Consider the following 17,011-nt stretch of genomic DNA (forward strand, 5'->3'; position numbering starts at 1 on the left):
CACCATTGGCTCTCTTCATCTTGATCTCAGCAAGTTATTCGGGACAGTTTCGCATCCAGTGTCCCATTTGGTTGCATCGGTAGCACTGGCGCTCTTCAGGGGGCGGCGGTGGTATCTTTGGAACCCCTTTGTTAGCATTGGTGGCACGAGGAGCAGCAATGGTAACATTCTTCTTGCCTTTACCCTTATAACCCCAGTTCTTGGGATTAGGCTTCTTGACACCAGCAGATCGAATTATCAGAACTTGATTGGTCCTAGAAGGAATGTTCATCTCAGCCGTATTGAGCATGTTATGAAGCTCCGGCACTATCTTCACCCAGCCATTCATGTTGAAATTCGTTATGAACTAGTTGTATGAGCTGGGGAGAGAGTTGAGGATGAAATCAACTGCCATCTCATCGGGTAGGGGATAATCAAGTTTCTTAAGCTGATCGATGTGCCCCTTCATCTTCAGAACATGCGCACTGACGGGAGACCCTTCTGCCATCTTGCAACTAATGAGTTGTTTCATGGTGTCGAAACGTTCTTGACAGGCTTGTTTCTGGAACATGCCTTTGAGTTGCTCAAGCATCTCATAGGCACCAAAATCTTCCAAGCCTTTATCAAGCTCAGAAGTTATGGTGGCTAGCATAATGCAGGAGACATCAGCCGAGTCATCCTTATGCTTCTCAATAACTTTTCGAGCAGCGGCTGTGTTGTTTTCAGGCTCGGTTGGAACAAGTCCATCGAGAACATACAGGCGCTTTGCCATGGTGAGAACAAGTCTCAAGTTACGGTGCCATTCGATGAAGTTGGTACCGTTCATTTTATCCTTCTCAAGGACAGTCTTAAGGGCGTAGGGTGAGTTTTCGTTTGACGACATCTGATTAATTAAGCAAAAGTAAATTTAATTAGTATTTTCGACGTTGTAGTCCCATTATTGATGACCCAATAACATTAATGAAATAGGAGCATGAGAATCCGGTTTCCAGTTATTAAAGGCAGCTGTAGCACACAACATTAATAAGTGGTTAGGCAGATTGCCAACGATTGCCAATTGTGAATAGAGCACAACTCTCGGTTATGAGGCCTATAGAGACAACGATTGTCTGTATAGATACGTTTAGCCTCATCTTTGCCCACTTTAAGTCTCCAGACAGCTTTGGCATGTAACAAGAGAGTAAAGTAATAGTTTTCCTAGTGTAGTGACGTGTGAAAGGGCCAGATGTGTCAACGAAACGCTTTCACCTTGATGGGATAGGCTAGAAAACAAGTGCGGTGTTGTAGCTCCAAACACTCGAATTTTCGTAGTATGCCTCAAGTGTGACTTGTAGTAGGATTGGCATAAACTATTGGTTTTAAATTGGGATCACTTTTAAAATTACCAAATAGAGTAAAAGTCAAATTTTACTGTATTTATTATCGGGACGAATTGATGAACCATTTCATCTCTCGGGACACTTAGTTTTAAATAACCTATTAAAAACTAAGTTTGTCGCGATACGGCTAACCAATTTTAAGTTAATAGAAATCTATTAAGTTATTAGTTTTGGAAATCAAAACATTTTTAATTTGCAAAACATAATTGGTTAATAAAATGTTTATTTTCAAATTTATTTGGTATTAGGTCGGTGATATTATAATCCTATTATAAACAATCCAAGCAACCACAATAGCAAATAATAATATGTAAATTCTTATGGCCAAAAGGTGATCGGTCTCGCTAGAGCCAATTAGGGAGACAGATCGGGTCAACGGATTCACAACACAAAACAACTACAAGGATGGAACCCTTCGTGCATCCCGTCATCTTGCCCGAACTCCCACTAACTCCAAGAAATCCTTGAGCTCGTTCTCAGTTATCTTCGCGTCTTCTTAATTACAAATTTATAAACTAACAATGATTTGCCCTATTACAAATTTGAACCATCTTTATGGCCAAAAGAAAATCGAAAAATAAATAATAACTGTTTACAACTTTTGAACCATCCATATGGCAAAAAATAAGCTCAACAACCAAACACAACCAAACAAACATAGGTCGGGGATGGATTTACATATTCAAAATAAATTAATTTCGGGTCGTTTTGACTTGGTCAAATAAAATAAATAAAACATTGACCAAATAAAAAATACCCGAAAACAAATCTAGATCAAAAACTTTAAACGATTTAAAGTTTGTGATGTAGATCCGGTTTAAGCGAACCGGTATCGACTCGTACGTTGTAACCGCGGCTCTGATACCACTGTTGGGTTTTCAACGGTGGTTCGGAACGAAAACGGTCAAATATTGTAAACCCATTTTAGTTAATAATTTCGTTTAATAGATATTAATCAATATTAATAGACAAACATATAAACGAACTATAAAAACGCAGCGGATGAATAAAGATTAAACGAACCATAAATCGAAAACCCAAAACCCAGATCCGATTACAACTTTATACGAGTACCAATAAACGAAAGACAAACAACCATAGATAAGTTTATCGATATACCTCGGTTATCAAAACTGGGAAGACACCGAGGGTTTAACGAATGAGCTAGAAAAGGACACAATAAAAAACCCAATAGATCCGGCGGCTACAGGTGGTTGCGAACGGTGGCGGCGCTCCGGCGAGTGGCGGTGACGCGGTGGCAGTCGGAAACCAGTAACAAACAATAGCAAGTAGCAGCGGACAACAGCACCAAGAGCAGTAGCAAGCAATGGTGATGATGAGCAGTAACCGGAGGAGGCGAGGCCGGAAATTCGAGCTCACCGGAAAAACGGTTCGCCGGAAATAGGGTTGCAGCAGGAAGACAGAGCAAACAACAAGACCGGTGAACAGAGAGGTGGCTCGGTGGTGGTTGCAGTGATGATGTATGTGGTGTACGGTTACTGTGGTGGCCGGAAAAGACCTCGCCGGAAAACCGAGCTGTCGGAATCCAGCGCCGGAATTGCGGTTGGAGGTGATGGAGGTGGATTATGGTTTTTATTCTTGTGTAAGGATTAGGTTAGATATAAAGTATATATAGTATACTATATATAGAAAATACTTTAGGATTTAATCAATTAATCTATTGGGCTTAAGCCCAATTACAAGCTCAAAGCCTAACCCATTGTCCGGTCCATTGTGTCGGGCCCAATTAACATTTAAGTGGGTTTATATTTCGTTACCCCCGGTGTAACTCATACTAGGTCACATTCGGGTCGGTCCGCATTGACTTGACCCGAACCGACCATTTAATCCAACAAAAACATCCTTACTTCTCACATCTACAACTTCAACACTACTTCACATCACTTGAAATAATGGAATCAAAAACCGTAATTTTGGTGTTGGTTTGCACGCTCCTAATAACGGGGGTAGCTGGACACTTCCAACTGGAATACTGCAATGGTGATGATCATTTTTGTTTAGTTTTATTATCTTGTTTTAGTCATGTTTAATCTGATTTTTTTTTTTTTTGTGGTTTTAAAACAATGCAGTATCGGGTTTTACACCGTTCGTCCATGATTTCCGACCAAATCCTTGCACCGAGCTGTCTTGTGCCAGAAAATGTGTCAAGATCGTTCCTCTAAACGAAAGCATTGCAGCATCCGGCTGTAACACAACCCTATGCACTTGTTGTGGCTCCGACCGGCTGGACACCTCAAGTACTGCACACCCTACGGCTACAGGCTGGTGGTTTATAAAGTGTTACAGCTTGGGTTTTCTTCTATATTTTCTGTAAAAAACTAGCTAACCGCAAGATCACTTCGGTTTAGTTTTAACTAGTTGCATGTGACTTAAGTAGTGATGAGTATCGTTGCAAATTATGCTTTGTGCAACTTGATTAAGTAATGATAAATTTATTAATGCTTTTGTAGTTTATTATATTGAGTTACGACTTTGTTTGGTTGTTCTAATCTTGCCAGAAATATGTATAGTTGATATATACAATGATGATAAATTAATTAACTAAAACAATATATTATGTAAATATAAAATTATAAGTTATAATTATATATTTGCCCCTTAACAAAAAGAAGAGTGGGATCTTAACCAGCGGCTAGCACCAATCGTCTAATCATCATAAAGGAAAAAAAGAAACATTAATTATATATATATATATATATATATTAAAAGGCATTTGACGGTTGTCTCAGTAAAATTACTATTCACAGACTTTACAAACAAAGAAGCATGTGGTACAACATGTACTCACATCAAATAATATAGTTTAATAGATGGTAGTTATTCTGTGTACACATGCTCCGATACATCTCCTCTCCACCACCGACCACCCCATGCTACCACCCTCGCAGTACATCGCCTCCTCACTACCGTCTATCGCCACCACATCGACTGTTGTGGCTATGATTTCCACCACCGTTAATCACCACTACCTTGACCGTTGTGGATCTGATTTCCACTGTTGTCGGCATCGGTTACCGTTGCCATTCCCTCCATTGGAGCTCCGATTTCCAACCTATGGATACCGAAGGTACCTTTCTCTCTTTATTATCCTTCAACTTCTCCAATATTGAAAGTTAGGGTTTATGATTGCACAAACAAGTTGCGTTTTTTCCTGTTGAATTATTAAATTGATTACTTGATATAAGTTAACCCACGTCTATGAGTGCCAAGAAGACAAACTCCAAACAAATAATTTTCTATGAAGAGCTATGAGGGAGAAGATGAACCAACAATCGAACAAACTAACAATCACCACGTAAGAAAACCGTTTTTTTCTTTATACATTGACAACCCCTAAATTTTGTCCTTTTAAGTTAAAACCCTCCCAATTAACACATCGTTGTTAGAAATAGATAGGGCATTAAACGGACCCGGAATTAGGCTTTCCATAGAACACGTTGAAGTCATCACACCTCTTCGTCGCCGTTAGGTATTTCCGGTGGTCAGAGCACTAATTGAACCATAGACACAACCCTGACACTTGGAATTTAATAATCTGTATGCTCGATTAGGATTTGTTTGAGTGGTTGGCTATGATAAATAGCTTTGATGATATTATTGTGTTGTTTTTTTAGTAAAATTGATTCTGAGCTTTGATGATATTATTGTATTCTGTTCAAGCCATCAGGGAAGTTACATGTGAAATTGTGAATTGCATTGGTTTCAAATTATACAAACGTTAGTTATGAACTTTTATGCAACCAAATTACATTATTATAATTAGTTGTTTACAATGACCATATTTTATTTGATCATTCAGAAATTGGACCTTATTGTTCAATTATGTTGAGAAAGAAGATATTCATTTTTAACGCTTGATGGGACTAGATCAATTAGCAAAAGACCAAAGCCGCTCTGCTGCTTCAGTGATTTATAAAAGGTAACCTTATCGTAAGGTATGCTACTGTCATAGTTATTATTTACTCATTTATGTATATGCATTACTATCTTTTGTGATATTGCTTATATAATTATTTTTTGTCAGTGTTGAGACAATTTTAACACTTAAAAGTGACAAGCAAGCAATATCAGTTCATTTTTTTTTGTACCCAAATGTTGGAAAGTCAATAATTAACACGATGTGCACAAAAAAGGTAATTTTTTTAACAAGTAGAGGCCTGTAACTAATACAGTCAAAGATGGTTCACTCTGCTGCACTCCACAAAGCCTTTTTAGTTACCATCTAGCTCTTTCCAGAGCATATGAGCAACCATATTTGGTTCAATATTTTGCCTGTTACACCACTATTTTTGTATGAACATTTTAATTATCAATTGATGATGTATTTATGTTTATGCATAGGTTGCATCTGCACTTGAAACAAACACATAAACATGGCTTCAAGGATGATATAGGGTAAGGATGGCTTAAGACCTGTACAAGAAATCAGGTTGCTCAAATTCTCTATTGTCGAAGGAATTATGGGAATTATGAGTGAAGTTAGGGAAATTGTAAGATACCATTTAAAAATTATTATCATAGACCAATTCAACCACAGATTATGCCAATATAATCTTTCTTATTGGATGCTGTAATTATAGGTCTATGGAGTGTTTGTGGAGACTTAAGAGTATCTATAAAGTGGAAGCGACTGCCGGACCGTCATATGATATGAAATAAAATCTTTTGGCACTTTCTTCTTTTTATTTGTGCATTACAAAAGTGTCATTGGATTTTGTATTGATATAATTTTCATGAAGGAACAACACATGCTACAAACACGAGATCCGCCGCGAAGCGCGGGGTCTATTCCTAGTTTACTAAAAATATCAACCATTGCGTGTGCAGAAAGAATTCTATGGTGTTTTACAAAAATCAAACATTAAGCTATATCGTGTTTTAATTTTTATAGAACGGGCATGGATCCATCTACAAATGGTCTTTTGGGTTCGGGATATTTTGTACAATTTGACACAGTTACAAGAAAGAATGAATAAAGAAACCATTAGCCATCTCGTTTGACAATACGTCAAAGCCCATTCACAAATCACCTCTCTGTTGTGTATATATTTTCGTAAACTAACAATGCATACACCAACACTTTTTAGCCTCAAAGTTTGAATCCATTTATAATTAATTTATTTGTGACTTAATTATTGTCAACTTTGCTTCCGAATTTATAAACTTCTAAAAAGGACTCTTAGTTACTCTTACTATTATTGTCATTTGAGCATTCATTTTTATTAGATTTTTAATAATTGAACAAGTGTGATAAAAATAATTCATGTTTTATTATTTCTAACAAGGTTTTATTAGTTTCTCCAAAATAAGTGTTAGGACATACATTTGTTCTTTTCTTGTAATACTAAGAAGTGCATAGTGGAGTTTTCTAGAAGTACCAACAAGATAACATTATCAAAAAGCTTTGAAATTAGAAGGCCCACAACACACACATAGGATTTATTTGAAACAACAACATTTAAGTAAAGGTGAAACAAACACAGTACTTGTTTTCTTTTTTCTTTATTTTTTTTCACATGCATTAAGGCTATTATTAGCATCTCGTAATAACTCTAAACATTTGCAAAACTTGCAACTAGAAAGAGGTTAGAGACAGCCTTAACACACTAAGCCAAGGATGAGTTGCCAAAAGCAGCCAAACGATCATTTCATTAGGCTACCAGAACGTGAGGTCCAATATGTTAATGGCACAACACACTGGACCTTGTCAGCACTACACTGCAAAGTTGAAGCAGCTACCACCACCACCAGCGCCAGCCGCTTCAACCCATTTGCCGTGCATACCAAAACCATGTCCAATAGTGTTTCCAGACATCATATTTGACAAAGAGACCATCGAAAGATTTCCGATTGGGAAATGCTTGAGGCATCCTATTGAGAGCATACTAGTCACCTCCGATTGAGGAATGTGGGACCCGCCATTGTTTGATTGTTGAGGAGAGTTCATGTTATGGTCCGACAACAAAATAGTAAATTTAGGAGATTCAGGTGGATTTTCGTCTTTTTTCTAATCTATGTTTTCATCTTTGCAGTTTCTTATATTTTTGTTGTTTAAAAACCGACCCCCATTCCCTCTTGGTCGGCGCATTGCATGGAGATGACGTGAAAGGTGCAAATATGGCTGCATACAAAAACCATGTGAATTATAGCCAATTGTTTCTTTTTTCTTTTTTTTTTTAGTTATCAAACTAGAACAATATATTAAAAGAAATTTAATTTTATTCTAATTAAATCTAGCAAAAAAATCATATGAAATGAATAACATACTAGGAATTTTGAGTTGAATGGTTTTGGTGAACACAAACTTATCGGCTTATGAGCAGTGTTTTCATAACCAGATCGAACAACGAATCAGTCGGGCAACCGGTTACAAACTTATTGGCGGAACTGCTTTTGCTTAAAACTACTGGAAAAAGGTTTTCCAAAAATAATAATTTTTTAATAGAAAACCGGTTCAACCGGTCCGGCTTTCCGGTCGGACCGGCTAGTTTTCTGGGAACCTAGCGAACCGTATAGAACCGGACCTGTCAGTCAACCGAATCTCGGTCGGGCCGGTTCGACCGGTTGGTCTGCATTGCTTATGAGTTTGTGCATACAAATAAGTTCTGAAAAACTCATAACCATTGAAAATATGATAATTAAAACTTTTTAAAAACTTACCATTACATTTAACAAATGAAAACAAAAACATTTAGTAATCAGTAACTAATTATGCCGGAGTTATAAATTTCAAAAATTAAAGGAAACTAAAATGTCAATCAATATCTATGAAATGCATTGCCAATGATATCCATTCCAACTTGTCAAGGGTGTGAAAGGTTAAGGTTTACCCATTTATGTGAGGTTTATGTCGGGAGGTCTCAAGTTCGATTATCGACTCATGTGCACGCTCTGAAATATGAGCGACACCACTGTAAGGGATTTGAAACTCAGGTAAAGTGGTGGAATGTGAGTGGTAAGCCTTTCGAGATCCTCTCATCAACCAGTTACACTTGGCCGTTCAAAAAAAAAGAATCTATGAAATGCATTTTTAGTTTACGAAAGTTTGAATTTACTAAATGCCCTTAATTTATGATTTAACACCCACAGCAAACATTTTTTTATAATTAATGTTTTAAATCGCAATTTTCTGACTTTTGACTATATATGCAATTACTTATTTACTCCATTGATATAGAAAAAAAAATATTAATATATTGAAAACAGAACACAAAAACATGTCAAACGAGGACATAAACATGTGATAAATCTAAAAAAATAAGGAGAAAACTAATGTTCCAAAAAAAAATAAAAAAGTTCAAGTTTTCAAATCCCGGCCTTAATAAATTTTAATTGCGTCAAAAACATGTTTGACAGACATCATATGTCATCATTTTGATTTTGTTATCAATGAACATCCCAACAACATCCCGAACTAGACCTAAACTCTGATGCACGGAAACGCCACAAGGTGCCGTACCCCGTCCCGGAAACTCGCCGGGGACGGAAACACCGCCGGGACGGTAGGAAACGTTTCTTGACCGTCTCCTTGAAGTTGTGGACGGTCGTTGACCGTTTTGAAAATTCAAATGGTGTTTCGATACGTTTCCAGAACTTTGGGTACGACTTTTAAACGTTTCCAGCGGCATATTCCGGCGTCGGAGCTGTCCGGAAACAAGGAAGAAGAAGAGTATAGCGGCTGTAACTTAGAATTAGGTTATTTAGGTTTAAATAACTTTAGATATTTTAACATTTTACCCCTTTAACTTTCAATTGTTTGTAACTAGTCCCCAAAACTTATAAGTTTAACATAAAAGTTTAAAATTAGTTTGTGTATTTCAATATTTAACCCTCTCTATTATTACTATGATTGATTATGATTGATTTTGAAAAACTTATGATTGATTATCATTGGAAGTTGTATGAATTTTGAAGTTTACATTAACGTATGAATATATTTTGGCCTTTGTTGTACATTATTTATAATATATATTTATTTTTTATATGCATTTATTGCCGTACCCTTGCCGTACCCGTTTCTTGATTTTTTGAGTTTTGCCGTTTCCCGTTCTCGTACCTGTGCCCGTTTCCCATTTTCGTACCAGTTCCCGTGCAACATAGGACCTAAATGAATGAATTATGCACCTTTACAAGAATTTAATGAAGCACTTATAAACATACCTTACGACTTTTTGAAACTTTATTTGCTATTTCTGCCTTAGCACGCGATCTTCTCCGTCTTATAATTCCATGATATTGTTTTGCATTCACAAATAACGGTCCATCATCACTACCCAAGTTCAAAGGCAACATAATCCGACCTTGAATCATATGAAATAGACAATTCTCAATCTTAAGTGTCACCATTAATATTTCAGAAGTACTAAAAACATGAATCAGATTCCCTACTAATCTTGTTCATCCAAATAAATTAAACATATTTAGTTGTATCAATTTAAAAAAATATATATTTTTTCCTTCGTAAGATTTCAATAAAATTATCCACCTTGATTTGAGGTCCATAAGCTGAGAACACTCCATAATATTGATCCTCATAAGGGTATCGGCCACAAACCTATATATAATATTAACCATTGACAAAAAGAGAGACAATGTATCAACTGGTTTATATAATAAAGATTAAAAAGTTCAAAATTGTGTAAAATGTAAGTTAAAAGTTGTACCATGGTAGGCTGACCAAATCCAAGGTCAACATAAGTTTGATTGGACTGCATTGAAACAGCTACTTGAATTTTTGGTGATTTTTGTTTGTTTGATGAATTCTTGTACTCGTCAGAATCAACTTCATCAACTTTACCTATAAGTTTTCATGTTTCAGTATAATGCAATCTTTATCTTCATGTAAACATGCAACTTGGTTTTAATAAGTATGCCACAAAAGCTCCTAAACCGCAAGGTGACTGAAAAAACGCCAGGGGTCAGGAAGCAACGACTTGATGCACATGCGGGTCAAAATTTGTCAACTTTAGAGGCATTTTGTTAATTATTATTTTTATTTCTGAGTGATCTAGGAGCCTGAAAAGCGTTTGTAGACATCGTAAATAAGTCCAAGTTTGAACATCGCCTTCGCTTCACTTCCTTCTTTTGCTTTTATTTAATAAATCAGTTTTTATATTGTCAACATTACCGATATAAGTTTTATCAAAAATCGAGTTATATTCAAAATAAAATATTTTCTAGTCTAGTAAATTTTAAGTAGTGTTTGTTTCTAATATAACTCAATTTTGGATAAAATTTATAATGGAATATCGGATAAGAAAACACAAAACTGTTTAAATTTGAATAAAACGATGTAAACCGTTACATAAAACATTGAACAACGACGGTGTAAACTGTGCTAAATAAAATATGAAATAGAAATTGAAAAAAAAAAAGACTCGTCCAATAAGCAAACTTAGACTTTTCCTCAAAGTTCGACCCCCGCTACCTTAGGTAGTCGACTACCTAAAAACTAAACATGTTCCATATTTAAGGTCCGAATTAAGGAGGTTCCTATGTAAAAATGTACAAATAGTTGAGAGGTTTATGAATACTTGTAGAAGAAAGACGACGGATATGTAAAGTGATAAGACATAAGAAGAAGCTATAAGTAATGTTTATCCGGTTGTAAAAAGAACAACACCTCACTTTAATGTAGCAGTCACCTCGTGTTTCAGTTTAGTTTCTGAGACCTACTCCACTCGGGAGTCACAACACCTCATACTTTTAAATTTTAAAACCAAGACATACGTACATTTGACATAGAAAATCAGATTGCTAAATCACTATCCTAAACTAATTAGAGATACATATTAAATTAAAGGATTACCAAGGAAAGTGTCTACTTCCTTCATTGAAGACTCCACTACGATGGATTCTTCAGGAGTTGATCGAGTCACAAGTTCACTCCACCAAGGACCCGAAACCGGTGCCGACGAACCCATAGGATTCCAACCACTGTCATCATCTTGTTCTTTGTGACAAACAGGATTCATAGTCATACTTATAAGTCATACTTATAAGTCTATAACTTAGATATTGATTAGGAGTGAATATTCAGAGAGAGTGTGAAGGAATACTGGAATAGTACCAATTCACAGTTAGATATATAAATGAAAATCCAATTATGAAGAAGAGAGAGGAATCCCCAGCTGATCTTATAAGTGAATATATTAATCATTAAATTTATTATTAGTTAAAGATCATATTATGCAATCATGTAACGACTTTATTATTTTTTTATAACCACACTATATATGTATTTAAATACGTACCTAACAAACCTTTCGTTAAAAACTAAGGCTACTTTTTATTTTTAAAAACAATTTTAATAATAAAGTTTTCTTATTATGATATCAACTTTAGTTTATGTGGAGCACTCGATAAAATATATAAATATCAACTTTTTTTGCACGTACAATTATCCTAAAACACAACTGGTGGTGTTGTTAATTAATTTAATGTTAGTTAAAACACAATCATAGAACTAGAAGCTGTTTCTATTTGTGGTAACATAACCGCTTGTGACTTCTTCATTTGAAATAATACAGGTAGGCCAGTTGCCAATTGGTCATGCGACCCAATCTCCTATGTAAATATTTTATGTATATTATTCTTAAAAAAAGTTTCAACGTTTGATGAGGCACTGTTTATTGCAACGATGCATCCGAAACTTAACTTTAATTTACATTTCATTTATAACCCATTCAAGTAATTACAATAAAGTGTCAGATAATCAGACACTAAAATGTGTTTTAGTCATAAAAACTAGAATTATATACAAAATACAATTTTTAATATTGTTTTCCTTCATAAAATGATATAACAATTTCTGCTACTTTTCTCATACACAAATTCACACACATGATATATAAACATGTAAACTTATTAATTTAAGATTAAACTTTGTAAACATAATCACTTTTTTAAAATATTAGTATTAACAAAATTAAAAAAAAAATTTGTGTTAGATGTACTAGTCGGGGGAAAGAAACATTGGATCGGGAGATATTACGCAAATTAAGTATCATTAACTTTCCTGGTAATTTTTCGGGTATTCTTGATGATTTTGGTTGTAGTTTGTTGGTTTTTATTTATTTGTACATTCGGGATTCTTGCTTCTTGTGAGTTGTTCATCTTTTTTTCCTTTTTAAATATATTTGGCATTTCAAAAAGGAAAAAAATGGTTACACTGAGTGTACTCGAGCGTTGTGGGGCAATCTTTTGGCCCAAAACGTCGGGGAACACCGCCCTCTCCGGCGTTGTGGGGCGTTTTGGCCTTCAAAACCCCTCTCAACGGTTTATACACAATGCTAGTTGAAGATAATGAAACCAAGAAGAGGAAGTAGCCAATAAAGAAGTAAGGAGATGATGTTTTAACTTTGTCCACTACAAATGGTCTAACATACATGTCATGGTATACATCCAACAAAAAACATATGACATCTGCACCTACTCTATTAGATTGCTAGTCTTTATTTTATCCTTAAACTTCAATCAAATTCACAGCCAAAGGATGATAGATTGATTGATGCTATCTTAAAAATATTCCGGGCGCTGGGTTAATATAAAAAATAATTTACGATACAAAACTGTAAAAACCTATTTTTACATTATGTTTTGTGTTGTATCAATATGTTGCATCGTTTTTACATTGAGGAATCAACTACTTGGGTGACTGGCAAATAAATTAAATATTGTTTTATCGATTTCTGTTATTCCCTTTTCAATTTGTTTAGATGAATAAATCTTTTAATCTTTATTAATGTTTTGATTTCTTATTAATTAAAAATATTACTCATTCGTACCGGTCAAATGTCTTAGTTTGAAAAACACAAAGTTTAAAATAGATTAAATTATTGTTTTTTTTCTTACCAAATGATAATAATACCTGTGGATTGGGTCCATAAACATTGTTTATTAGTGTTAGTTGTGTGTTTTAAGGATAAACTTGGAATTTGACTAGTAAATTTTATTTATGGACATTTGTATTAAGACAAAAAAAATGTTACTCTTTTGATGAGATGGTGGATGGAGTATTAGGTAATTACATTAATACTTTTGGACATTATTTTGATGTAAACTTATCGTCACTATGCGTAGATATAGGAAGGCTTTTTATGCAACAATGCTAGTAGTAAAATTCCAAATCTTGGTTTTGATATCTCAAAAACTTTTAATATATTTTCTATGCATCTAAGGTTGTACTTACTAATTTGTATAATCTACTTTAGTTATTGAAAATGATGTTAACATTAAACTATATATACTAAGGGTCATGATATTCGTACACCCGTTCTAAAACTCATACTTCTTAAATACGAACGTATAATAGTTATACGATCGTATGAAATTTCACGTGATAAAAGTAAAACATAATTTCACTGGCATGTGCACGACGTTTGACTGGAAGTCATACTATCGTATGAAAAAAAAAACTAAAAACCGGAATTAATTGAGTTGAGCCGGGTGTTAAAAATGTGATAGTATACAAATATGGTTGCTACAAGAAATATGATATAATATTCCGTACATACTTACCTTCGTTTTACGCAACGGCGCGATACAATACCCCAGACGTGATATAATATTCATTGTATTATTTGAAACGACACAATATTCCGGACGTGATATAATTTTCTACCGATTTTAATATATAAAAACGAATGAGACTTGTTTTTCTCTCAAAAATCCAAAGTTCATACGGTCTTCAAAGTTGCTAGTTGTTAAAAAAACAAAAGAAAAAAACAAAACTCATATGATCGTATAGTTTCCATACTATCGTATGGAATGTTTGTAGACAGCAGACAAAGACTGCGAAAAGCTGACAGATTCTGCAGTCTTATACTAATGTGTTGTAAAACACACCAATTTTCTGCACATTTTTATCATCTTCTAAGTGCTTAATTATATAATAATTGATGATTTTAACTCGTTTGAACATAATCTTACAAAGTTTAATAATTGTTGTAGGTTATGAGTTTTACAAGAGAAAAGGTTCAGGTTTTTGAAGATAAAAGAGGCCTTTATGATCAATTTTGAAGACTAAAACTCAAGGCCCGACCCAAGCCCACATGATCAAAGCCTTACATGATATTATATAAGATTATTAACAAAAAAACAAACCCTAACCAGCCCTAAATCCCGAATTCAGCAGCCCCATCTGTCCTATTGCAATTCAGCAGCCAAGAAAGAAAGAAAAAAGTTGTGTGGAAGCTTTGTGGCAAGAAGAAGAAGAAGAAGGTGGTTAAGGGAGACTTTGGACAGCAGCTAGGGTTGTTGTTAATCAATAAACTCAGCCCCAATTGGTAGTAAACAATCTATAAACTTTACTTTCTTGTTCAAGGTTCATACTTGTTGATTTTGATCTTTAAACTTGATTTCTTTTGCAATTGAATTTAAGATTGAGTTGTTATTGATCTTGATAGATTGTTGAATGATTAATATGATGTAATGCCCCGAACCCGGTGACCCTACTTTAGCGTCGGATTTACTCATAAACACAATTCTTCAAATCAGAGTTTATTAAAACTTTTCGCGGAATATAAAACATCAATCATTTGTTACAAAACATTAAATCTTTTCTTTGATACCATAACACAAAACTTTATATTTAAAACATCTTTACTTCTTTCTTCAGATACCAGCCGTTCAATCCATGCCGTGTGTCATCCTCATGCTAACTCTCTAATCAGCTCACCTGCGTGCATACTAAAAGTCAGCTACGCTGAGTGAGTTCTAGTTAATCGAACGCCATACAATACATACACATACATACATATCTGTAGATACATATCCATACTTCACTAGTTACCCTTCTGTTCTACATACATACTTGCTACCATACATACATACATATCTACAATCACTAACCTCAGTCTACCGAGAGTACGTTCATAGTTCACCGTCTATACCTGTACTCAAGGTCGTGAACACGTACAAGGTTCGCAGTCCTTACCTATGTTCACCATTTATGGTACGTACAAGGATCGCGGTCCTTCCCTATACCATAGTACATCCACAACACGTACAAGGTTCGCAGTCCTTCCCTATGTTGCAACCTAATTCATAGCACGTACGAGGTTCGCAGTCCTCCCCTATGCTACAAAATCAGCACGTATAAGGTTCACAGTCCTTTCCTATGCTGAAATACATCCACAACACGTACAAGGTTCGCAGTCCTTCCATATGTTGCAACCTAATTCATAGCACGTACGAGGTTCGCAGTCCTCCCCTATGCTACAAAATCAGCACGTATAAGGTTCACAGTCCTTTCCTATGCTGAAATACATCCACAACACGTACAAGGTTCGCAGTCCTTCCCTATGTTGCAACCTAATTCATAGCACGTACGAGGTTCGCAGTCCTCCCCTATGCTACAAAATCAGCACGTATAAGGTTCACAGTCCTTTCCTATGCTGAAATACATCCACAACACGTACAAGGTTCGCAGTCCTTCCCTATGTTGCAACCTAATTCATAGCACGTACGAGGTTCGCAGTCCTCCCCTATGCTACAAATACAGCACGTATAAGGTTCACAGTCCTTTCCTATGCTGACGCCTATTTACATTACGTATAAGGTTCGCAGTCCTTATCTACGTTTACATATATCATCTACTTCACGTATAAGGCTCGCAGTCCTTAACTACGCCATCACCAGCCGAGTCTATGTCCGAAAGAAGCTAGAGGGATTTGCCATCCTAACTTACTATGTCGAACGTAGAACTCACATGCCATTCGTGTACCTAAATACACATACTTACATTATAACATAAGAACACTCTAGGCATTCTTTACCTCATTCATTTAACAACCATACCCCTTGTCGTTACGTGCAATATCCGAAGATCGTTCACGCCCCGACAAGTATTCATTTGAAATATTCATACATCTACGATATATAATATTCGTACCTTTATTTTTAACCTGACAGTACGCGCAATATCCGAAGATCGTTCGCGTACCGACAAACAATCATTCATATCTATCACACATATCACATATGACATACACTTATCACTTAGGATAAATGTATTAACAACACATCGAGTATGCACACAGCCCCGAAAACATAACAAGGAATGGGGCTAGAAACTCACCTGAACGCGGTTGCGTTCACCGTTAATCGAAATCCCTTTCTTCAGCTGTGCACGGCTGACTGTATAACAAGTACACGTATCAAACAACTACCACTACTCATATCATCTTTCCAGTCTTAACTACTACCCACAACGAACGGGGGTCCGGGGGCAGCGCCCCTGGCAGCGGGGTCTAGGGGCGGCAGCCCCTAGCAGGGTCCAAGGGGCAGAGCCCCTGGCTGGGGTCGAGCTGCCAGGTCAGCTTGGAAAAATTTTATTTACATTAACTGTCTTAACACATTTTCCATTAGATTTTTAATTTATTTTCTAAATGAACTTGGCTTTAGGCGAAGTTAAACCTCAGGCGAACTTGTCATCAGGCGAAGTTAAACCTCAGGCGAACTTAGCTTTAGGCGAAGTTAAACCTCAGGCAAACTTAGCTTTAGGCGAAGTTAAACCTCAGGCGAACTTAGCTTTAGGCGAAGTTAAACCTCAGGCGAACTTAGCTTTAGGCGAAGTTAAACCTCAGGCGAACTTAGCTTTAGGCGAAGTTAAACCTCAGGCGAACTTGTCA

The 17,011-nt window shown here is 35.8% G+C and overlaps 1 pseudogene; it reads right to left on the reverse strand.

Annotated features, from left to right (window-relative positions):
• Positions 1 to 6,758: 6,758 nt before the first annotated feature.
• On the reverse strand, positions 6,759 to 11,359 carry LOC143578873 (nuclear transcription factor Y subunit A-10-like; annotated as a pseudogene).
• Positions 11,360 to 17,011: the final 5,652 nt, after the last annotated feature.

Source organism: Bidens hawaiensis, unplaced genomic scaffold (assembly GCF_021521415.1).
Source record: "Bidens hawaiensis isolate Kalapana, Puna unplaced genomic scaffold, B.hawaiensis_p1.1 tig00029388_1, whole genome shotgun sequence".
NCBI lineage: Eukaryota > Viridiplantae > Streptophyta > Magnoliopsida > Asterales > Asteraceae > Bidens > Bidens hawaiensis.